Source organism: Lagenorhynchus albirostris, chromosome 7 (genome assembly GCF_949774975.1).
Source record: "Lagenorhynchus albirostris chromosome 7, mLagAlb1.1, whole genome shotgun sequence".
NCBI lineage: Eukaryota > Metazoa > Chordata > Mammalia > Artiodactyla > Delphinidae > Lagenorhynchus > Lagenorhynchus albirostris.
This window is the reverse complement of record NC_083101.1, coordinates 45,280,011-45,306,438: the sequence shown is the minus strand read 5'-3', so window position 1 is coordinate 45,306,438 and position 26,428 is coordinate 45,280,011.

Here is a 26,428-nt window from a genome sequence, read left to right as displayed (position 1 = left end):
TGATGCAATGGGAGGTTGCAGACATTGTTGTAGCCCTCTGTTCTCCTGGAGGAAAGGCAAGGCTGAAGCCCAGCCCCCTGTCGCACAGGTGTAGTAAGTACTCACTGAGCCATCTTCCTCCAGCAGAGCTAGGCAGTGATGGTTCCTTTAGTCAACATTCACAGTCGTCCCCAGCTCTGTACCTCTCCCTCCCACCTGTGGCTCTTACCTGGTTCCCACCTACCAGTATGTTGCACAATACAGAGCCCTCTGGGGATCCTTCTCTCCCTACCTGGGGAAGGATCTCTAAGTTCTACCATATCTCCATCAGAGGTATCAATTTGCAACTTTTGCCAGGGTTCAATGAAAGCAGGTTCCCTGGAGGAACTCTTATTGTGCTATACGATCCTAAATGAAAAACTCCCTTTCTCTCTCTTTCTCTCTCTCTCTTTTTAAAATTCAAGCCGCTAAATTAAACGGGATGGGGAAGCACAGATAATATTTACTTATATAGGTGATTGTCGCCGGTTTTAAAGGAAAATGGGAGTGATGAGCGCCGGTATTAAAGAAAGTGTTAATGTCAGTTGTGTCTCAAGACCAAAGTCGCGGGAAATGCAATCTTTAGTTGACTACAAAAGTGTCTTAAAGAAAGCACAGGGATGAAAAGTCTTTTTCCTGAGCCTAGATGACTGAGGAAATCTAGGATGTGCCAGGGACTGCAATGCAGGCTATTTTTGGAGAGAGCCAAGACGTGTAGTTGCTGCTCATCAAGAAAGATGCCCTACAGTGATAGCCGGTTATTGAACTAGTGGCATTGGCAATTGATGAAGTGATGGTATCATCCTTTAAGCGCAGGTCACAGGAGGAAAAAAGGGTGATCTTGAGGGCAATGAGATACAAAACCAACAGAATCACACTGCCATTGCCCAGAGCTAAATTAAAACCAGTAAGGAAAAACCCCTTGGAATATTTTTCCTTCTGCACTTGGGGCCAATCTTGGGACTAATTAGCTAAATTCAGCTGAAATCCTCTTTTTTCTCAGTAGGTTTCACTTAATTACCTCATATGTTTTCTCATCCAGGTGTGACATGACAATGTTAAGTTCAAAAAAGTTCCAGTGCCACTTTCTAAAATACATTCTCAATTTTCCCATTCATGTACATGGCACAAAGGACAAGAACTTCTAGAATGTGAGGAAACTGCTTATCAAATGACTATTCAAAAATTAGCAAATTGTAGCTGAATTCGAAGGAGTAATTTTCACGCTTCAGAATCTTTTGATTGTAGGTTACCAAGATCTCACCTCTTTGGTATTAAATTATTTTGGTAATTCAGTCAGAAGCCCCACTTTCCCAACCTGTAAAACATACAACGTGAAATAAATGTAACGAAAGTTTCACATGTATTTCGGTTGCTGAAAAGATTGGCAAGTTTTTAAATGTGCTTTTTCCACAGCTTAACTCTATTGGTCTTACTTTTTTGAAGAGAGTATGTAGTGCCATTTTGGACATTTAATTAACTGGTACATCTTGTAAAGAATTCAAGCGTGATCTGTAACTGTTTTAAAGGGGTCCCACGTCAGACACCGACGAGGGGCCAGTCAGCCACTTGTGAGTGTCATTTGTACAAGTGGATTTTCCCGTTCAATTTTGGTTCCACTCTAAATGATGACTTCCGCGCTTGAATTTATTCCACGGAAGGCCAGGAAAACACTGTATTCTCTGAGCTTCATGTGACAACCTTCAACCAAAGGCTGAGCTTTTGTTGTGAGAAAAACTGGGCCTAATGATTGCAGCAAACAGGGTTGGGATTTTATTGGTGTACTGTATGTGACTGTGACAGTGTTGACATTAAATCAAATTCAATTAGCATGGGCTTGCTAATGACTCACACCACCTCAGAAAGTAGCAAGGACAAAGCACTTGGCAAAAAATTTCCAGGTTACAGTCGAGTTTCCAACTCCTTTTGGTGGCTTTTCAGCACCACAGCTAACTGTCAGCTTGTCTCCATAGATGAATGTTAGAGAACTTCACTAATGAACCCCCTGACACTATCTGTGTGTGATGAGAGGGAAGGGTTAGGGAGGGCAGGGGGACATCTGTCCTCAGGTGCTCTCAAAGCAATTTCGAAAACCACTGTGGCGCGAATCGAAAGAAACAGCGACTGCGTCCCTAGAGGATAAGTTGGCTGGACAGGGTATCAAAGCTGCAAGGGGAAATAAGGTCTGTGGTCAGGATAGGGTTTCAGTAAAGCTAGAGGCACCCTCTCGGAATGCGTGGGAGGCCAGGCCATTATCTGAGCAGCATTTTAAAGGAACAGAGGAGCCATTATGATACCTGCACCACCCCAGCAAGACGAAGACGATGTCCATTCTAGATAGCCATGGCTTTGATTGAGTACCTCCCCATTGTTTCTTCCCTGATCGTCTGGCAAGCTCATTTCATACGTACCCCCTCCCCCAGAAGGGGGCAGGCGGTATACACCTCCTGCTTTGCTATCAGCAAACGGTCCTAGCACTGAGCCAGGTTTAGGAGTCCTCTGTAAACACAATGTTGAATAAATAAAGTATGATCTTAATGTAGAGAATGAGTTTATGAGAGAAGAAGCCAATATCCTGCCGTATTGTTATCTCATTTTAATACTTCAAGGTGGTTTCCTTGAATGTTTAACCTCAAATTATCTTCTCCCTTTTATCTCATAGATATTTTCTGCTAATATCGTTTTTTCTATTCATTTAAATATACTGTTAATAACAACTGCATAAAGTAGCATTAAAGAGCCCCAAAAAGGAAATACAATAAAGCATGGTCTCTGGTGAGAACATCCATGTTTGTTTAGTCTTTAGGCATATAGCATGGTCCACGTGATAGTGCAACCAGATTATTGTAAAAGAACAAAGCCTTACAAAGTCAGAATTGGGCAAAAGCTTAAGCCTTCCTGGATCGTCTACACTGATAGATAAACTTATCATGTAAAACTGGAACTTGGAAACACCACAAAAAAGCCCCAAAGTAGCCATACAGTTGAGAATCCAAGCCTACAGTGAGGTGATGCTGACATTATCAAGAAAAGAAGAAATCTTCCAATTCTAGTGACTTTTGAGATTATAAACAAAGAAAAAGATAGGGAGCAGTGCTCTAGAAAGGAGTTTTCATGTCAGGGAGAATTCCCCTCATATACTGGTGCCAATCACGCTTAGTATTAAGCTCATCCAGGACTGAAGCCTGGCACGAGTTGGGGGGCAAAGGAGTATTTGTTCAGAAGGAATACCAAGTAAAGAACTGAAACAAATTCAAATTACTCTAAGTGTGTCCTGATCCTTGTAGAAGTTGACTGAACCCTATGGAAAATGGTGTGGACACCTCAAATATCTGGACTGGTGCAGAAGTGCCTCTCTCTTAATAACTACTGCAAGATCACCTTCTTTATGCCTCTACTCTAAAACAATCACCTTGTTCGCTCTTTAAGATTACCCTGTAAAATAGGTATTATTCCCCTCATTTTACTAACGATCCCGAGGCTCAGTGGCAGTTCTAGAATTTCTCAGTGGACACGTCCGCCTGGAAGAGGCAGTTGGAGGACTTGTCGGGCTGTTTTCTTAGCAGGCACACTCCTTTACCTTGAACAGATTGTATATTCACGCGGCACTTGCTTAGCACTGCTACTCCCTTAACCAGAGAAGGTGAGAAACTTTTTCAAAGTCCACAGGGTAGTGTCATAAGTAGTAGAGCCAGGATGATTTGAATCCATCTGCCTGACACCAAAGTCTGTGCTCTTACAGATGGCTTGCAAAATGTGCCATCAATGGTAACTTTATTCACCGTTCCAGGCTTCCAAAGCCGTTGTACATGTCTGGACATTCACCCAGGAATAGGCTAACTGTTCCAAAAGGCCCAGTTTTTAAAGATCTGACTGCCCCAGCTCACAAGGCAGTTGACACAGAAAAAAAGTTACACAGTTTCCTCTCTTAAAATTTGGGATGTGCAGCCTGAAGTTTTGCACACGTTAAAAGTCAGAAGGGGGAGGCATAAAGATCAGTCTCCCTTCAGAATGTGGTATAGGGAATATTATATTCCACAGAGTAGGAAGGACAAATTGGACACAGACTTTTGTGAGAATCAAATGAGATAATGTATGTGACAGCACTTTGTAAATGAAAAGACTCTGTGAAATGTAAGCTTGTGTTATTAATAATAATATGATTTCTCTGCCTCCATTCTTAATGAAATAATGGTCTACTTCAAGGTCCCTAAAAGCGAAACCAAAGGAGTGTGTTTCCAGAGAAACAAAATGTAAAGGTAATTGTGGATGTTTGATAAATATTAAACAGCCTCACGATTTGTGGGAAGCTTCAAGTATGTGATTAAGTTGCAGGTGATAGTAAAGGAAACCAGCATGATCTTTAATTATAAAATACTTGTTAAGTTTGATTCCAGTAAAATGCAATTACCTTGAGACTTCTGGTTATATCTCACAAGAGGTTATGTTCTCAAGATGAAAGCTCTTGTGGATGCATGTTAGACTCCATTGTTTGGGACCATCTACACCGGTCTTGGCTCCTGTCTGTAACAGCTAATCACCATTAACTTGGCGAGCCTCGCAGGAATTCCCAGTTGTATGCCAGCCAGTCTGTGGCCCGCCCTGAAGTATGGAAACATCATAGAAGTGGGGATAAGGGCAACAGTGGCAGACCAGAGCATTAGCCAAGCTTAAGGAGAAAGGGACTTACAGGGAATTCAAGATTTCATAGTGGACAAAAGAGAGCTCAGTAGGAGGGAGAAAATGGAATTGTCCTTGTATGTGTCACCATATTATAATACAAACATATTTTTTTAAGTCTAGCAAGGAAACCTCTGGATTTCGTTTTGGAAAACTGCCCATCTGTCTGTGTAGCTTCATTTTAAATTGAAAATTTTAATCAGTGTCTATTTTTTTGAACCTGCCAGTGGAAGCAATTGACAGGCTGAGAAAATGTTTTTTTGAAAGCCTGTTTTTAGTTTCATACTGGTAGGGTTCCAAAAGCCTTTTAATAAGAACATTCGTATATAATAATAATAGCTAACATTTAACTAGTGCTTACTACATGCCTTGTACTAGCAAGTGCTTTATATGTCTTAATACTCATAACCAACCGGGGGGGAAACTGAGGCACACTAAAGCTATGTGATTAGTCTCACTAATGTGATCGTCTCTGGTCACATAGCCTATAATGCGAGAAGTCAGTTTCTATGTCCAGGTGGTCTAGATGCAGAATCTATGCTCTTATCAACCACATCTTACCACCTCCCAGGCTAGTGCCACAGACGTTTCTGGTGCATACATGTTACAAGAAAGGCTACATGTATGTGTGTCTCTGTGGTCTGTGTATGTTATGTACTGAAATAATTGAATTTTGCTGGTTTGTTTCTATGTTCTTCAGTTTTTTCCTGTACAATTGACTCCATCAACTGGATTTAGTTTCTTCACTAATGTCACAATGGTTCTGTAGAAGAGTCCCATCTCCTTTTTAAATGGATTTTTGTCTTTTCCCTTGTCTTCAAAATTATTACTGCCTTAAATTAGAATCGGGAGCTTAGATGCAGGGTGACCATCAGCCTGCTTTTAGGGAACCTCCTGGGTTTTTTTTTTTTCTCCTCATGCTACATTTGCTTTAGAGAGTAATAGCAGGCTTCACAGGGCATGAGTCTTCACGTGAACATGCAAGTCAATAGGCAGAGTAGTTTGTTTATTTCTGTTTTAGAGAACCAAGAGCAAACACTTCCTCAGGGGAAGTTATTAGAGGGTGATACCCGTTCTGGATACGAAGTGAAATTGAGCAGACTCATTAACCAGACAACCTGGTTTAAGTTCCAGCTCTCCTACTTTCCAGTTATTTAGCCTTGCTGGTCGCCAGTTTCCAACTCTGTAAAATGAGAGTCATAACACTGTAGGTTTGCTGTGAGAACTGACTGAGAACCTGCATCAGGTGCCTGTCACTTGGTAGCTGATTCATTAATTTACAGTGACAAGCAATAATTTATTTCTCTTCAATTTGGTCCCTGGACTAAAGGGAACCTAGTAACCCTCCTTGGGGATGGCTCCACAGCTCCCCAGACTCCAAAGAATCTTAGAAATCCCAAAATATTATCTGGCCTGGCCAGAGAAGGTATTAATCCATACCCACTCTCCCATCATACAGATAAGGAAATTCAGGACCTGGGAGGGTATATGGCTTGTTCAAGATCAATACATCTACAAGTGATGAAGATAAAATTGGAACCAAATACTCTGCCTTCCTTCCGGGGGCATTTTTTAAAAATACACTTGTTGTTTTTTCTGTACTGAAAGTCTAGGCCAGTAGGGGTCAGCCAAGAGCAATTCTCTTTCTAAATGTTTAGCTTTGATTCCCGTGACCACCAAGATCATAAAATAAAAATAGGGGTTCTAGGAAAAACAGGAAAAGTGTAGGTTATAAATAGGCCATCAGATGCTCACATGAGAAAGAGAACAGTAACAGTTTACAGAGAGCACAATTAAGACCCAAACTGAACGTATTCTTTGGGGATGATCCTTTCGCCACATTATGTGGTTCAGTGAAGTATGTTCAGGTCCAGGGCATGAAAGACTCCGGGAAGTAAGCCAGTTATGAGAACCAGGTGATACAGGTGTCTTGCGAATGGATTCTTAAAATTGTTTGTGCCATAAAGTGCAGTAAAAAGATTTAATTTTGAATATTAAAAGTTTACTTAAAGTAGTAGATTCTCTTAAAGATACCATATTAATGCCATATACCATTGACTTAGCTGAAATGGGACAAGCCCTTAGTCCTTCTACACTATTTCCATGTGAACACTATTATGGTTAAAATCACGACTGGGGTTCTCGCTTTCCTATAAGGCCACCTAACTCATTTGCACAAGTTCTGATCGCCAGTCAGGTCCTGGGCCAGTTGATGTTGTGTTTGAGCGTGTCCTCCTCCCTTTCCTTCTGCCGGCCCTGCCCAGCTTCAGCTCAGCAGTCAGCGATTATCTGCATGTGAAAAGAGAGCAATCCCTGACCTTGATTTTATATATATGAGAAGATGAATACCTCTTCCCAACAAGCCAGTTTATACAGTGTTCATTTTCTATATATAAATATATACATGTTATATAGAATATGAATATTTTTAGCTGATCAAGTTATCCTTTTGTGATTTTTCTAATGCTTATTCCACTATTTCCTCACTAGATTAAGAAACAACAATTTACATTTAGTACATAATACTTTAGTTTTATAAGGAATTTTCAATTTTGACTTTTAGCAAATCAAGCATGGAACTTAAAACTAAATAGCTGTAAAATGTCGAGCACTAGCAAAACTACTGTTTATTTATTTAAACATTAAAATAATGATTTACACGTGGCAGAGGATACTTTACCTTTTTTCTTCTCTAGTTTCTTTCTTCCTTTGGTTTGTCTGTTTTAGGCTGCTGCCAGCATCTTTTAGCATTGTTAAAGGTTGAATTGTTGAATTGTTAAAGGGTTGAATTCCCAAGGGCTTTCCTCCCTAAATCACAGCACAGCTAACTGAACTCTGAGGGGTGGGCCACTTCTTTTCTTATTGAAAGCTATAATGTGGCCATGTACAAGAGTTGAATTAAGGCACAAGATTAGAATGTTGATGGTAAATGGGAGATAGAAAAGTAGATTTGTTTGCCTGAGAATGTAAATTGCAATCCTGAACTTGAGAAGCACTTTTCCTAACATGTCACATTCACTGAAGTGGAAAAGAGTATTTTATAAGACACCACCTGTAAGAATTTGAAAATGCTAGATTTTGATTTCAACTTGTGTCAGTCAGCCCTGGCTCGCTTCTGTCCGTGGGCAGTCCCTTTGGGTAGACTCATTTGCCCGAGGAACATTGGAAGGCATTTCAGAATAACCTTAAAAGGCTTTTATTTAGGAAGTGAAATTTGGAAATGGCACAGATGTAGTAAGCCTCAACAAGAGTGTAACCGAAGGGATGAGGAAATCATCAATTTAAGATAAACTTCCCTGTGACACAAAAGAGTCTCCAAAAAATGCATGAAATACACGTGAATTTTTTCTATGCTAATATGCTAAGCCAGTGTCACGTGTTGCCAAGATTTGCATGAATATTCCAAAAAGTGCAATTATTCTGATGATCTTGCTCCTTTTTCCTCCCAGTTTTGAGATATAAGTGACGCATATCATTGTGCAGGTTTAAGGTGTACAGTGTGGTGATTTCATACACATATAAATTGTAAAATTATTACAATAAGGTTAGTTAACACATCCTTTAGCTCACATAATTACTATTTTGTTGTTGTTATGGTGAGACTGTTTAAGATCTATTCTGTTAGCAACTTTCGAGTATACAATACAGTATTATTAATTCTAGCCATCACGCTGTGCATTCCATCCCCAGAACTTATCCATCTTAGAACTAGAAGTTTGTACCCTTTGAGCAACATCTCCTGCATGTCTCCAACTCCCCAGCCACTGACAACCACCATTCTACTCTGTTCCTATGAGCTCGGCTTTTTTAGATTCCATATGTAAGTGAGATCATACAGTATTTGTCTTTCTCTGACTTATTTCACTGATCTTGTCCCTTGGTTGGGATCCAGAATCATCTTTCCAAGGATTATTGCCTAGAAAACAGTGTAAAACCAGCACTGAAGTCTAATGCATGGTGGCTATGGGGAGATTAGAAAGGGAATGTCACTTGTCTTACCTGTTACTGCTGCTCCTCCAAAAGAATTCTATAATAATTTTTAAGGAATATACTATTTTTCCAAGAAAGGAATTAAAGCCACCAAAATGTATCCATCAAGGATGGTAAATCAAGCAGCTGGTTATATCCTCTGGGGACCCAAGGAAACTGCTGGTCCCAGACGGTTCCCAGAATCAGCTCAGGAAGGTGGCAGGAACACTCTAGGTACCAGTGATTTATAAGGATATCACATTACCTTGGGGAAGTCACTGAAATAAATCATGCCTCAGTTACTTTGACTGCATAATGGGAATTTCTATGACAGCAAAAGTAGTAGAGAGGAAAATTCCTTTAGTAGGTCCACAGATAAGTAGGGAAAGTCATGGCTCTTTCAGAATCAAATACTCCATTGAATCTCCAGATGTGAATGAAGTTTTGCTCCATCAGGCTGTGGAAAGGAGCCGGATGTTCAGGTAGCTGAACATCTCACTCCTTCCCTCTAGCCTAAAGGCTCAAGTCCCTGACCTTGGTAGCACAGAACCCCAGAGAACCTACATAACTCCTCTGGGTCCCTAAGTGGAAGTAAGGATGTATTACTAGCTTCTGTCTTCCCTCATGAAAATTCACCAGCATCTTAAGAACTTCAGCTTATTCCTTCTTAAAGATCCAGAGTAAAGGCTTATGCAGTCTCAGGCATTTAAAATGTTACCATGCCATATAAATCAACTATACTTCAATCAAAAGAAAAATGGATCATGGCCAAAGGTGGGGACAATGCAATAGGATCCAGGAGGTCTACTCTTTCTTGAGCTGTAAACAAACATTTTCTATGTGCTCCACTCCATCAGCTGATTAATAAAACTAAGACTAGTTTCAAGATAGAGCTGAGAAGAGGTGATTTACTAGAGAAACCAGATTTGTTTTTTTTTCTTATCTCTTATCCCAGGAACTTAAGATCAAAGGAAGGTTCCCGTTAGCAAGTGAGGTTTGCCGGCAATAAATTGATTGCCTTTACAACGTCACCAGAATGACAAGAAATATCTCCATCTACTTGAAAGGGAAAAGTTTGCAGACCTCAAGCCAAAGTGCAAAGGAGCAAGAGGCATTAACAATACAATGTGAGCTCACATACTACTCTTCAAATATTCCACTCTCCCTTTTTTTTTTTTTTTGCGGTACGCGGGCCTCTCACTGTTGTGGCCTCTCCCGGGCCTCTCACTGTTGTGGCCTCTCCCGTTGCGGAGCACAGGCTCCGGACGCGCAGGCTCAGCGGCCATGGCTCACGGGCCCAGCCGCTCCGCGGCATGTGGGATCTTTCCGGACCGGGGCACGAACCCGTGTCCCCTGCATCGGCAGGCGGACTCTCAACCACTGCGCCACCAGGGAAGCCCCCACTCTCCCTTAAAGTGCATCTCTATTCATCTATTCAAAGGCCCCAGTCTGTGTAACTCGCAGCGAAATTCTCTGAATGAAGGGATGCCCCTGAGAGACAAACATCATTTGATACTGAATTCATGGCTACTGGTACACATTAGAACATGGGACATTCCTCTGATGGACTATTTGATTATATATTTTATGCCAGTATTTCTCTAAAGCTTTAAAGACTCAAAGACACCTGCTATACACTTTACACATGTGTAGATTGTTATTTTACATTTTAAAAAATAGCATTGTTATTTTAGTGCTTTAAGTCTGTACTCATGAAGTGAAACAAAGAATTCTCACCCATAGCAATCAGTTCAAAGAAAAAAATCGGATTCCTTGGATTTGTGGTGACAATATAAATATTCTATCATCTATTCAGTGTCTATTTATATCTCCCCTTGAACTTCCCAGGACGGATGAAATATTGTATTCCGTCCGAAGAAATAACACCCAAAATAGCATTACATTTTAAGTAGAATGGGAAAAGTTTATGACTGGTTTGCTTAGTTTGTTAGGCCATGCCATTAATACGACCAGGATTTAGGGTTAAAATTATGAGCCTGTTAGCCATCTGGGTTAATTTACTCCCTACTTGTTTTCTAAAATCAGTTTCCAGCTGGCTTTTGTTATGTGTACAAAAAAGAACTTAGCCAAAAGGGTAAATGGACCAGTGGAAGTTGTCACTGATATTAGAAAAATGGCTCAGAGCCCATGCCCTAATAATGACAGGTAAGGAATGCCAGTGCCGCTTGAAAATGTGAGCAAATTATTAAATTGAAGAGAACCCTACAAAGGTTACAAATTGGCAGCCTGCTTGACAGATACCCCCAACAATATTGTTTTGTTTCACCCCTATAGTGGTTTTAAAACACCTGAATCAGTTACCAACATTCAAAAATTAGAAGGTATCACACAGAATCCTGGGTTGCCTCTTGTGTCTATAGTCCTACCTAGCAACAGTCAGCAGCAGCTGCTCCTTTGGACAGAGCATGTGCTTACTAGTTCACCACAGTCCCCACCACGCCCTACTGTCTTGTGCTCATCTCCCTTTAACCCTGTATGTTACCTACCCAAGCCTCAGACGGTACTTGAGCTTGTAATCTCCTGAGGTCCTTATATACATAATACAGTATAAACAGTTGTAGGACCTGAGTAGTTTATCTTTGGGGGAAAAAAAGAAAGACCCACTCATTTAGTAGGTGTCAACATTTGCTTTGAAATTATAGAAAAATGAGAGCTGTTGTATCTTCAAAAGAAGACTCAAGACCTTGTACTACTATGGCTCTCTTGCTTATATCTCTGCCTGGGTTTGTATGTCCTAAGGGCTCTATTCATGCATAAGCAGCTGTGTGACACATGGCTGGGCCCTAATGTGCGCAAATGAGGGGTAGAGAATGCATCTCTAGCTCCCTCTACCCATCCTCTTTCCCCAAAAGTCTGCAAGGCTTACCACTTCAAGAACAGACACAAACCTACTTTCCAATCCATAGATGTGCATCTAGGGCTCGTGCCAATGTTTCTCTTTAGAAATTTACTGTTGCCTCAGTAGATGCCTAATAAAGCAGCTTATGGACTAAAGAACTAGCTTGCACCCATGCAGGCAATTCCCAAAGCTGCACATGCCCCAACTGTCTTCCCCGAACATCCTGACAGTCTCTGTGGATCTATTCATGTTTTCTGTACAGAGTCCTGGAATTGCTTATATTTCCAAATATTTATTTTCTATTTTATTCGATTTACTAATTCTACAGATAATCACTTATCTGCCAAATAATTGTTTTGTCTAGTCAAATAGAATTCCAAAATTTACCCCCAGGTTAATGATCTGTCAGTTACAGAAGACAAGCAATTCAAACCACAAACCAGCTTCACCCTTCCTGGATGTGAGGACATTGGCCTATGGCTGAGGTATAACATCTAAGGAGCAAACACTCTTTAGCTCTAAACCTCTCTGCTTTTTGAGACTGATGGCCGAATCGAAATACGCTCTATGTTAGTTCTGGTGAGCAGTCTACAAGTTAAAGATGTCACTTCCTTCGGTGAGGCAGAATTTAGGGTTTGCCCAGCCAGAAAATAAACTCACTAGGAAACGGGTTGAGAACTTTGATGGCACTGCTCAAGTTTGACGGCATTGCAAATGTTGTCTTTGTGGAGAGCTGATTCCAATTGAAACTTACCTGTGAGGACTCTTATGATGGTGACGAGGCGTTTTGGAGGACTTAGCTTGTGCTGCCCCTCTTTGTGCCAGTCTCGATGGCCATAAACACTCTCTCCAACCTTGAGACTCTGGCTGGGCAGACGAAGAGTTATAAACCACTAATAGCATTAAATGAGCTATTACTGGTAGGCTCAGTGTAGTGAATCATACAGAAGTTTATTCCCATCTTCTGTGCAATCTTACTATTTATGTAAGTTTTGTCTTACTTTTAAAAAAATACTGCTGTGTCATTTCAGCAGCCCTATAGACAGTATGACGGAGTGGTGGAGAGTTTCTCTGGAGTCAGTCTGCCTGGGGTTGTACTGGCTATGTGATCTTAGGCAAGATATTTCTCTTCTCTATGTCTCAGTGTCCTCACGCAAAATAGGTTTAGGGAAATATAACCACTTAAAGGGTTATTGTGAGGATTAAATGAGATAATAAATGAAACAATGACTTACTTGGTACAATGATTGGCATATAGTAAGCACTCACTTAAATGTTGATTTCTTATTATTTCTCTGGGAAGCATAGTGTGCTAGGCTCTAAAGAGAGCAGCCTGGGACTTTCACGGTGCCATTCATTGCATTGGAAAGGTTGTCTATTGATTCAAGAGTCTACTGTTCTTCATGTCAGCTCAGTATCACAGAGGACAGAAGCCATTAAGGACACACTCAGCTAGACATTAGTTTATTCCGTTTAAAGTCATTGTTCCTTGGTAATGGAGACACGTGCTCTGCAACAGTTCTAATTCTCTCTTCAGTGACTGTTGTCACAGACCTTCAAAATAATGGAGCTTTAAGCAAAAGGAAAGCAGAAGCAGAATTAGTCTGGGGGCTGTCTTCAAAGTGAGATCGCCAGAAAGCTGCTTTCACTGGGACTGGCTACCAATGGATGTGAAGCTAGGTTGTTGCATATGAAACAGCCATACATAAAGTGTTTCATGTTGAAAATGATGATACACCCAGGGCTCTGGTGGACTAGATTCCTATTCCCCTTTCAGTCTCAGTGCTAATGCAATGGCCCAATCAGAGACCCTCAGGGTAAGAATGGCAGTCATCCAACCTGTATATGCACAAAGTGTTACCTGAAGGCTGAACAAATATTATCTTGTACAGATAAATGTAGACGCTTTATTCAGTGCATTGTAGCTGTGAATCCTCCCTATCAACAGATTCCAAAAGTACAACTTAGGATGGATCTGAAAACCTGCCTACCCTAAGCATGTCTTTTTATTCCAGATTTTGGAAACCACTCTTCTTAGCCTAATTTCAAAAAATACCAGGAACCAAAAGAGTAATATATGAAAATACAAAAGTGAATGGCATTCTCCAAAGGTTGAATAACCATATTCTATACAGAGCTTTTATAAAGACTATAAGCAAGTGTCTGCTCTAGGATTTTTTCAACCAGATCATAAAGCATTTGGGGTTTATCACACTGAAGATCTCTTGCCTTTCAGTAATGTTGGTAAGCCTCTTTGCTCTCTCTGAATTCTAAGTGTTAGAGGGAATGCCGCTGACAGCTATAGACTACCCTTTGCTTGTCCTAACCATGAGACTGTGAATAATCGCCTCATGAGTTCTATACCGTCAGTTAGTGCTTTCTTCTTCCAGCCCCACCCCCTTAAGAAGCTATTCACGGTCAGCTTTCAACTAATACTTTTAGGTTTGTGTATATTATCACTCTATGGAAGTTTGTGAGCACTCGACTTTCAAAAAAAAAATCTACACATTACTCTTTATTTAAAAAAAAACTATTTTTAGAACACTTTTAGGTTTATAATAAAATTGAAAGGAAGGTACAGAGATTTCCCAAACACCCTCTTCCCACACACATGCCTAGCCTCCCCCATTACCAGCATCACTCCCCAGAATGTTACATGTTTTACCGAGGAAGAACCTACATTGACACATCATAATCACCCAAAGTCCATAGATTACCTGAGGGTTCACTCTTGGTGTTGTACACTCTATAAGTTTGGACAAATGTATAATGACATGTATTCATCACTCTAATGCCATACAGAGTATTTTCACTGCCCTAAAAATCCTCATTCCCTCCCCGCCCTACAGACACAGCACACTTTTTCACAGAGGATATTACCACCGAAGAGGTCCGTAATTTACCAAAGTGTCAATGATACACAGATGCCAATGGCATATGAAATTCTAGAACTAACAAAATAATTTATATTGTAGAGAAATATATTTCACTTATTTTTATTTGTATTAGTGATTCAGGGAAAATAAAATTGTATGTGTATGAGTGTGTGTGTTTGTGTGATACGTTTGCATTTTCCTAATATTTTATTTTAGAAATAATTATTCCTGCTCCTGTGTTATACCACTCCACATGGACAAATTTGGAATCTTTTATCTGCATCTGGCAAATGTTTTTATTTATGTTTTGCGACGTACTCAAATTGAGAGCAGAGATTGTGAGAGAAACTCTAATATGTACTAACGTCACTCAGGAGATTGGTCAGAGTAAACAAAATTTTTAACTTTGGATTAATCATGGAATTAACAGCATAGCCCTCTCCTACCTACGTCAGTGAAGATGCATTATTCTGTTTCTTTATCTATTGCTCTGTATTAAAAGTCTTATCTAGCATCCAGTGGGCTTCTAACCAATGTGTCCATTTTCTTGGTACCAACATTAGCTGCTAATACCTTGAGGAGCAGATTGTTTAACTTTGGGTTTCGCATTCCCTATCAATAAACTTATCAACAACTTCATCTAAGCTGACAGCGGTGTGATAAATGATAGGAATACTTTTAAATTAATAAAGATCAAATCGTTGAAGGAGTTTAGCCTCGGTTGATTCATGGTGCTCTGAATGGGTGGTTTCAGGATTTGGGTTTGCACTGGTCAGAGCTTTAATGCCCAAATCAGATAAAACTCATATCAGCTCTCTCCTGACCACTTCCCAGTGGGATAGACCAAATTCTATATTAAAAGTTACTGTTATATGAGAACTTCTATCACCTCTGAAAATGAGAGAATTTGAATGGTTTTCATTTTTGGAATGATTCAAGAATTGCCAGACTACATGGATGAACTTGGAATGAGCCACTTGCCTACTTTATGTGTTATTGTTGCTTTCTGTGCTTTTTAGTCATATATGCTTTAACTCCATCATAATAGATAACTGAGTATGTCAGTTAGCCTTATTGCCCATTCCGTGGGTCAGCTGGGTGGTTGTTTTTGTCTGAGCCAGTTTAGCTGATCTCTAAAGTCAGCTGACAATTCAACTGGGAATGACTGGTCCTGGAGAGCCTTACATGTCTGGCATTTGGGAAGATGGGCGGTCCAAGGGGCCTCAGCTGTCATGACTCATCCTCCAGTATAGGCTAGCCTGGGCTCCTTCACCTGTGGTCTTAGGGTTCCAAAATTCAGCAATAGAGAGCAAGTCCCAACACATGTCAAGCCTCTACTTCTGTCAGATTTGCTCTTGTCCCATTGACCAAAGCAAGTGACATGGGCAAGACTAGAGTCATTGTGGGAGACACTCCCCAAATGTGTGGATATAGAGAGATGTGAAACTTTGGGTGCCATTGCTGCTAACATTAGAATTCTGTTCAATCACTGGGCCTTTTCTTTTGAAAAATTATTCTAGTATAATTCTGCATAAGTTGTCACTAGTTCTTATCATTTCTCCCCTTTCACGCAGGGCTCTTAGGTTACAGGATTCTATGTTGCTCGTAGAAATTTTATTGAAAATAAGGTTTCTTTGGATTTAGAAGACAACTTTCAAAATATTCAAGGAAAGCAGGAGGATACAGTGGCAAAAATATGGGACTAGATCTAAGTAGGCATGCTTTTTCACCAGCATGATGTGGGGTGAGTGAGATAATTAGGACAAATCCCTCCCTTTCAGTAAGAATCAATTTCTTCACCTGGAACATGAGGGATTTGGGCTAAGCTTCCTCCTGACTCTGATATTCTACAACTATAAGGCATCCAGATATGTATAACAGTACAAAAATTGATGCCGTGCTTCAATAAACATATAGATATATTGCTCTATAAGGAAAATATTGACCTTGGCAAACTCATGTTAATAAATTTTGATATTTACCTCAAAAGAAATCAATACCCACTTTTTATCTACACATAAAATAATGCTTTTAAGATCCAAGGCTAGTGGTGGAAATGAGTTCACCTCTAATCCTAATGAATGCATTATAAACAATGTAATATTATTATAGATCATCATTCATTATGGTTGGACATTCTTTGATTCAGAACAAGGGTATTATACTCTTAATTCATCATTCAGTTAACTTTTCTTCTGAAGGAAAGATAAAAAACATTTCTCATTCTTTTTGGGCCATTAGTACATGAAATAGTATATTCATTACATAAGAACACTCAGAGCTTTTAAGCTATCAATGGAATCTTGTTTAGTCAGCTAAAGTACATGTATTACCTTGTTGTATGGGTACAGAGTCATTCAAAGCAAGATATCTTTTAATCCTCTGAGGAAAACAGTTGTATATTTCTCTGGCCTGCTTTCACTGTTAACGTTTCTTATTTCTTCTCGTTTTCCTTTGGATTTGGCACTGACCATTAGATGAGATTTTTTTTTTCTAAACGAGGAACCCAGAATGAAATGAAGGCATTATGTGCCTGCTTGGCAAATGAATTATTCTACATATAATTTTTCTTTAAAATGAAATAGTGTTAACATTCACAGAGTAGTTCAGGCAGGACTCATTGGACATCTCATTATAGAGCATCTTAAAAAAACATCCCTTTAAAAAATTATCCATGTTTGAGGTCAGAATATTCCTTGGAATCATTTGTCCACAGTTAGATTCAATATAAGGATTTAGTAATTTTGCAAATAGGAAGGGCAGAAATTGAAATTAAGGAAGTGGGGGATTTTAGTAGTCGGATGAATTGGTGATCCTAATTTTAACTGGGTTTTTGTGTCTCTCTACTGTTTCTTCCATTACTGGAACATAACTACACAGGTCCCCTCTTACCCCATGACTTATAATTTTCTCTTCAAAACAGGGTCCCACACTCAGTAATAAAGCCCAGATGAGGACTGGATTCAAAACCTAATTTGGGGCTTCCCTGGTGGTGCAGTGGTTGAGAGTCCGCCTGCCGATGCAGGGGACACGGGTTCGTGCCCCGGTCCGGGAAGATCCCACATGCCGTGGAGAGGCTGGGCCCGTGAGCCATGGCCGCTGGGCCTGCGCGTCCGGAGCCTGTGCTCCGCAACGGGAGAGGCCACAACAGTGAGAGGCCCGCGTACCGCAAAAAACAAAAAACAAACAAAACCTAATTTTGTCACTTACTAGCTATGGGACTTTGGACAATCACTTTGTGAGCCTCAATTTCTTTATTCTTAAAATGGTGTCAAGACCTATCACACAGGACATTTGTGAGAATTAAAAATCATTTGTTGTATGGACTGCATCTAGCAAAGTGCCTAGTACTCAGTAAATATTAGTTTTCTTTCCCATGCTTTCCTTCTATATCTCCACGTCCATGAAACCAAATTTTAAAGGAAAAGAAGAAACCATAGGACAAGGGCATCAGAGGGGCTTCTCACACACCCTCCTATATATCCCACTCTCTCCTCTCTCAGGGACCTGCTGAGCAGGCACTCTCTGCAAGTATTTTCTAGCCCACAGACCAGAGTGGGTCTCCAGGTATGCACTCCCTGTTCTTCTTGGCTGTATTCTGCACACTTGCTATTCATTCATTCATTATAACGATTGGGTTTCTATGGTGGCTAAGAACATGGACTTTGGTGTCAGACTGCCTAGATTCAAATTCCACCTCCTCCACTTACTACCTGTGTGATCTTGGGCAAGTTACCTAATACTTCTGTACCTCGGCTTCCTCATCTGAAACTTGAAGCTGACAGTATTACCTGCCTCAACGAGGCAATAAAGTGGGAGCACTTAAGAGCCTGCCTGGGACACGGTAAGCTCCAAGTAGTGGTAGCAGTGATAGTAGTAGAAGTAGTAGTACTAGCACTAGTACTAGTTCTAAGAGTACTAAGGAGTCCTAGTACTAGGAGTCCCTGCTGGACTGGAACAAACATCTCTTTTATTCACCACTCTATCCTCAGCGCCTAGGTTTCTCTCTGGCACATAGTAGGCACTCAACTATGTTTGTTGACGACTGATTACTTTTGGATCAATTACGAGTCCTTCTAAAATGTAATATTAATTATTTTATCAGTTACGTATAACAGTATTTGCTACTAGTCTAGGAGTTGTAATGCTTGAACCTCAGCTAGATCTTAGTTCAAGTCCTGATTCTACCACTTACATGTTACGTGACTCTGGGAAATTTTCTTAGCCTCCATAATCTTCTATCTCCTCACCTGTAAATGCTAATCATACTGACTTGGCACACAGTAAGCTCTCTCCGTGGTTTGCTGTCATGTTGTGTGAGACCTCTGGCCCATCCAGCTCTGTATTCTGTCCCTCACAAGACACCAAAGGGTATTTTGGAGAGTACAGTATTGCTCTTCAGGAGTTACTTGTAATTTCACTTTAGAAAGCTTCCTATTTGGAGAGATTTGGGTATTTTATTTTATTTTTTGCGGTACGCGGGCCTCTCACTGTTGTGGCCTCTCCCGTTGCAGAGCACAGGCTCCGGACGCGCAGGCTCAGGGCCACGGCTTACGGACCCAGCCGCTCCGCGGCATGTGGGACCTTCCCAGATCGGGGCGCGAACCCGCCTCCCCTGCATCAGCAGACGGACTCTCAACCACTGCGCCACCAGGGAAGCCCAAGATTTGGGTATTTTAAAGGAAATTCTAAAGCCAACTGAATGGCAGTGAAACAGGGAAACAATTAAGACACCTTCCACCAAACACTAGAAAGCACTGAAATTTCTAGCTGGATCCAGTTTCGGTAAAATGGACTTTAATGTAGACTGAACTTCTGAAATTCAACTACCCTTATATTGCCTTTAAAAAATGGCCCAATCTTCACCTGGGACGATCTTATTTACAAAGCATAAATAAGAGACACAGACATAGAGAACAAACGTATGGATACCAAAAGGGAAAGGTGGGGAGGATGAATCGGGAGATTGGGATTGACATGTATACACTATTGATACTGTGTGTAAAATAGATAGCTAATGAGAACCTACTGTATAGCACAGGGAACTCTACTCAATGCTCTTTGGTGAGCTAAATGAGAAGGAAATCCAAAAGGGGGGATATATGTACACGTATAGCTGATTCACCTTGCTGTACAGTGTAAACTAACACAATATTGTAAAGCAAATATACTCCAATAAAAAAAAATATCTACCATAAAAAAAAGGGTCCCAATCTTCAACTGGGACCATGATATTGTAGGCATGTGAATAAATGGCTTTCCATTGTGTGTCAATGTTTATTGAACAGGCAAAACGTCATGCCCTTCTTTTTGTTTTAATATTTATTTATTTATTTTATTTTATTTGGTTGTGCCGGGTCTTAGTTGTGGCAGGCAGGCTCCTTAGTGGCAACTCGCCAGCTCCTTAGTTGCGACAGGCGGGCTTCTTTGTTGAGGCATGCATGTGGGATCTAGTTCCCTGACCAAGGATCGAACCTGGGCCCCCTGCATTGGGAGCATGGAGTCTTGACCACTGGACCACCAGGGAAGTCCCCACGCCCTTCTTATTAATTTTCTCTTTAAGATGAAGAAGTCCCTTGGCTTTAGAAATGTTTTAAGAGAACACAAAAATTATACACACTCTAGTTACAAAGAAAATGAAACTTCAGGTTTATGGCAAATAATGTAAAATCAAGCCCTAAAATTCTAATTTAATGTGGATTGCTGATACTAAATGGACTTAGATCATAAATTCTTGACGGCTAGTCTGATTATTCATTTTACTGCCCAAAAGTGTGATGGTTGAGATAATAAATAGTTGCTCTCATGGAATTTTAAAGTGTTTTTCATATAAAGCATGTTTTTTTCAAAGCTGGATTTACCAAAATTCACTGACAGCTGGAAGCCAAATATATTCACATTAAATTGTTTACATCACAGAATTCCAGTAGATAAAGTACATTTCATTTATTAATGTAGAAGAGACCCTAACTCCTGTATTTAAGCAAATATGTTTCTCATCATTTCTAATGCTTAGGGTGTGTGTGTGTGTGTGTGTGTGTGTGTGTGTGTGTGTGTGTGTGTGTGTGTGTGATGTAAGATGATAGTTGATTTTTTTCTTTTGACAGTGTATCATTTTTTAGGTTTGTTTTCTGTTTGGTTTTGGAAAATAGGAAGTGGATTACTATCTACAATGGCCCAGATTTTGATAGTTCAGAAAGTGACCATAGCCATATATTCACTTTCCCTGGGCCCTTCTATCTCCTGCTTCAGCGTTCACACGTCCCTGGAAGATAAAGAGTAGGAATGCAAAACTTGAGGAATGGTAGGGCGAGGATTCATTTTCTTGTTAGAGAGAGTATAGTACCTAGAGTAGAAGTGATTAGAAATGCAGACTCTCAAGCCCCATCCCAGACCTACTGAACCAGAATCTGCATTTTAAAACGTGATTTGTGTGAACATTAAAGCTTAGGAAGCCCTGTCCTAGGAGGTCCCCACACTGTGGCCACCTCCAACCCCCAGGATCTTTGGAGTATCCCTGTGACATTACAGTAGAATGTGTAGAATTGGAGAGTAAGAAACAACCAAGGGTGTCTAGAAAACATTCGTCTTTCACTACTCATTGCCTGAACAAATTTCCTAGGGATAGGTGACTTAAGGGCTAGTGAAAGTGTGAAAGGGGAGGGCCCCAAGGGGGAAAGCAGATACTACCTGTTTGTAATCTGAGAAACCAGACCAAGGCTGGATAGTAATGGTCAGGAACATGTCTCAAAACCTGCAAGGGATGACAGGAGGCACTGAAAGACTATCAAGGATGTTCCAAAATACACAATTCAGGGGTGAAGAGAGAGAGGAAACTGGGGGATGCTGTAGTGACAAGTCTGTGAGGTGCTTGCTGAACCTGAGGAAGGTTTCCCTTGTGTCTATAGGCTGTTTCTTGAACTGACGACAGTCACAGCAGTTTTCTATCTCTGGTACCTTTAAAGGTCCACCCAGCTTCTTACAGTGACCAAGTATAGCCCTTTGTCCATCCATAACTCAACTATCTGGCAATGTCATTTCCCCTGATATACATCAGAAATTTAGCTTAATTCAATTCAATACATGTTTATTGATTGCATGTTTTAGGCACATAACTATGACTCAATTTTTTTAATTAAAAGAATAGAACCTCCAAATAATCAAAATAGGTAACCAAGTTTATTACTAAAGCTCATAATTCTTCCATGTAGAACCAGGATAAGCCTAATTCTGAGCCTATTTTTATTTATCTATTTTATTCTACTGTACACACAATTCCAGCAAGTTTGGTTATCTGATTTCCAAGTCCTCCACAGAAGGAGTGAAGGGACAAGGCAGTCAATACTGTTCCTACAGGAAAATGCACTGATCCAGCCAAAAGAGCAATAGATTGTCCATAAAGGCAGGAACAGAGACCTATTAAATAGAAGACACAGAGCTCAGAAAGCACAGCCCTCTGGAGCCATTTTTGTGTAGATACAACATTTCCATGCACCTTGTAAGACCTGGGCCTTGAAATGTTACACCAGTGCAATGGACCCTTAGAAGGGAGCTGAGTCTTCACAGAAAGTTACATCATGTTCAGAACACTATTTTAAAGAAAAATGAAGGAAATTCCCTGGCAGTTCAGTGGTTAGGACTCCACGCTCTCACTGCCGAGGGCCTGGGTTTAATCCCTGGTTGGGGAACTAAGATCCCACAAGATGTGAGGCACAGCAGAAAAAAAAAAGAAAGAAAGAAAAATGAAAATTATGTAACATATTTTAGAAAGTTCTCCATGCAAAGAGTCTCCAGTAGAAAAATCATGGTGCTTGAAAGAGTAACCCAGCACTTGGGGAATTTGCAAAGGCTCAAGCTATAAAATTCTGGATATGTGAGGCTTTAGTATGTTTTTAAAAGGATAAAATTTACTTGGTGTAATAACAATACATTGAAGTAAGGAACATTGTGTCTGATGGACCCTAATTTCCACTCTCTACCTTTTGCATGAATGAGACTTTTACACCAGTTGTACATTTGTGAACATCACATAGCATTTGCCCGTCACATCTGAGGATCCAGAGCTGTCAGCACGTTCTTCTCATATTTCAAACCTTATTTCTAAGTTCTTGAGTGTTATTTCAGTTAAGCCGCCAAGAATCTGCAAACAAAAGGAACATGACCCTTATTTGTCTGCTCCTTAAGGAATATTCAAAAATAGAGATAATCTAGGGGAAAATCTACTTGAGGTGAACAAAATATGAAACTATTAATTCTCACAGAAAAAAAATAGGGATATCTGAGTGTATATATATATATATTTTTTTGCGGTACGCGGGCCTCTCACTGTTGTGGCCTCTCCCGTTGCGGAGCACAGGCTCCAGACGCACAGGCTCAGCGGCCATGGCTCACGGGCCCAGCCGCTCCGCGGCGTGTGGGATCTTCCCGGACCAGGGATTGAACCTGTGTCCCCTGCATTGGCAGGCGGACTCTCAACCACTGCACCACCAGGGAAGCCCTCTGAGTGTAAAGTATCATGGAAATTATATATACAATCAACACAGTATGTATATTGATTTGGTGTATTTAATACAAATATATATATATATATATATATAAAATATCATGTTGTTATACCCACATACTAGAGAAACAGAGAACTGGGAAGATGTCAGGAAAAAGTCCATAAAAAATGCACTAAGTATTTAACAGTGTTTTTTCTCTGGGAAATAGAATTACTTGCATCTTTACTTTCTTCTTTACGTCTCTGCATTCTGTGAAGTTTTTGCAAAGAACACGAACATGCACACATACACACACATACGCACAAAATACTAGCATTTCAATTTGGAAAGAAAGGAAGAAAAGGCAAGAAACAGGGAGGGAGGAAGGAAGAAAAGAAATAAGGAAAAAAGGGAGGGAGGGATGGAGGACTTGGAGATTGAGGGAAACTGGTCCATCGATCCCCCAAGTGCCACTTAGCCTCTCAGCTTCCCTTCATCCTTCTCAATACCAGGATGTCCTGCCCTTTTATTTATGAGGCTTCCCTGTCATTGCTATTGGTTATTCTACACACCAGTCTCTGACACTGTTCCTTTTTGGTAGCTGATAAAACCCAGGTACTAAGAATAAAAACCAGCCTAAAGCCACAAAGCCAGCCTTGGGTACAGCCAGAGGCTGAGGAACCTTCACCAGCTGGGTCATTCTCCCAGCAACACAAGGTTCTCTGGGACTGTGTTCTGTTCCATATGTAGTCAGGTGGTTTTCCTATTTAGAAACACACCTGTGAACCAAAAAACAATCCCTGGCTCATACTGATGGTCACCCTGTCATGGGTTGGTGCAAATGAGGACAGGCTGGAGAAAGAGAAGCCTTGGGTGCAGGCAGCCTCTCGTTTGAAAAAGCTGCCCTGAAGCCCATTCATTGCTCACCAAAATAAGCAGGGCATTAGTCATCTAAAGAGGTAGTTTTATTTTTTCTCTTCTAAACATACTCTTTCTTTATATGCTGTTTAAGACTAAACAGTATAAAACGGGATTGACATTATGTAATTACTTGCCTTTTACACTGTGCTAACTTAATTTGCTTTTCATTCTCAGGTATTTAAGAGACCATTATTTTCCCAGCAGACTTTACTGTCTGTCAATTAAAGCATTAGATGGATGAGGTAGAGAGGGAATATTGTTTGGAAAGGTTTCAGGTAGACATATTGAAAACAGCTTTATACCACTTTCCTTTTATCAAAGTCAGAATTTTTTTTGCCAGTTTACCAGTTTATGTGATACCCTCTGTGCATAATAGGTTGTTTTTTGGTTCCGCTTACAAATAAAAATGGCATGGTCATTATATAAGTCCTAGCATTTACAACTATGTACAAAGTAAGTCTCCTCTCTATGGGAAGAGTAAGCAGATGGGGATCAGGTTTAGCACCTGGGGTTGTTTTAAGGTCACACTTACGTTCTTGGTTCACCTAAATTACAAAGCATGTTCTGATGGGGACCACTGGGCTGTGCTGTCCCTCTGTTTTGCCAGGTAAATTTCATCAGGTGCCACATCCCACCTCCACAGAGCCCATTTCAATCACATGATCAAAGATGATTCATGTCCAGGGAAACATGGGTTTTGAGTTGCTTTAAGTAAGGTGTAATGACCCGAACAAAAAATGCAAGTTACTTTTCTTCTTATCCACTCGCATTTTACGTAATAGGAGTCATGACGCTGAGTTTTTCCACCTCGTACCTTGAAACCCAGTCATTTTCTTCTTCTCTGTGTCATTATGGAAAACCTCTGTACTTTTAAAGTACAAGGAAATCATAGTAATTTGCTCAAGAACTGTGGAAAGAGAAAGGATCCAGGACAAAAGGAAGAGACATTTGTCAGTTCCAGAAAGCATTTTTCAGAAAAGAGAACTAACAAACCAAAAAGGTCACGATAAGCACAGCCAGATAGCCTGCACCATTAAAAAATTAATAGACTGTCAGTAATGATAACTCAGGGGCCAAAGCAAGAGAACAGCTTGTGCAGTTGTTAATTGCAAAATATGATTATTGTGTGTCATGGCCTGCTTGTCAGAATTCATGGTTCTACTTCTGACCTGGAAAAATAAGTCCCTGGGTCTTGAGCAGGCAGTAGGCTACAGGTTGTTTCAATTACCCTAATCCTGGGCTTAAAGCACACAGCGGTTCAGTGAATCCGTCTCCTCTCTGTTCTGAGAGAGTAGCCCTGGAGAAGACAGGACTGTCGCCTATCAGATTCTACCTCCAGGTTAACGCTGAGCTCACTCCAGATTCGGATCAACAGTTCCTGCAGTTACTGAGCCCCATGCTTGTTTGTAAGAGAGGCGTGTGAGATAACCACATGTGGCTGTGTGCATTTAAAGGTAAGGTAACTAAAGAGAATTTAAAACTTAATTCCTTATTTGCATTAATCACATTTCAAGCCCATATTGTACGGTACGAATATAGAATATTTCCATTGTCACAGAACGTTCTACTGGACAGCACTATAAAATTAGAAACTCTTTTTTTTTAATATGTTTATTGGGGTATAATTGCTTTACAATGGTGTGTTAGTTTCTGCTTTATAACAAAGTGAATCAGTTATACATATACATATGTTCCCATATCTCTTCCCTCTTGCGTCTCCCTCCCTCCCACCCTCCCTATCCCACCCCTCCAGGCAGTCACAAAGTAAAATTAGAAACTCTTGCCCTCTTAGCATCCCCCCCAACCCAAGGAAAAGCTGAGGAAAATGGGACTCCTTTAGACCCCATAACGTTAGTTTTCAAACTTCAGCATGCGTCAGAATCACTTGGAGAGCTTGTTAAAATGCAGTTTGCTGGGCCTTACCCCCAGGGTTTCAGACTCAGTAGATCTACGAAGGGTCCCTCAGATTTGCATTTCTAACAAGTTCCAGGTGATGATAGATGCTCCAGTCATAGGTCCACACTTTTGAAAACCACTGGTCTATAAGAAGTAGGAGTAATACCAGGAGGGTAACTGGCATGCAAAATGTACTTGACTAATAAATTAGAGTACTCAAATTTGTCTCAGTTCAGTCAACACACATTTGCTGAGTACCTCCTATATGCCAGGTACCAGGTTAATTACAGAACTACAAATATCAAGCCTGATTCTATAACCTAGAACTGCGCTATCCAATACAGTAACCACTGCATGTGGCTGGTAAGCACTAGAATTATGCACCTAACAAACGGAATATTTAATTTTTATTCATTATAATTTAAGTTTAAATATTAAAGCAGTGTAAAATATTTTTCCATTAATCACAGCTATATAGTTTTGGCAGGACTATATTTTACTTGAACCATTGAAAATTTGACATCCAAATTGACACATAGGCGTTCAAAGATTTACTGTGGATAAAAAGGTTAAGTATCTCATTAGTAATTTTTATGTTGATTACATGATAATATTGGGGACATATTAGGTTAAAACATTTATTGAAGTAGTTTTCACCTGTTTCTTGTTACTTTTTCAATGGGGCTACTAGAAAAACGTTAAATCATACATGTGGTTTGCATTAT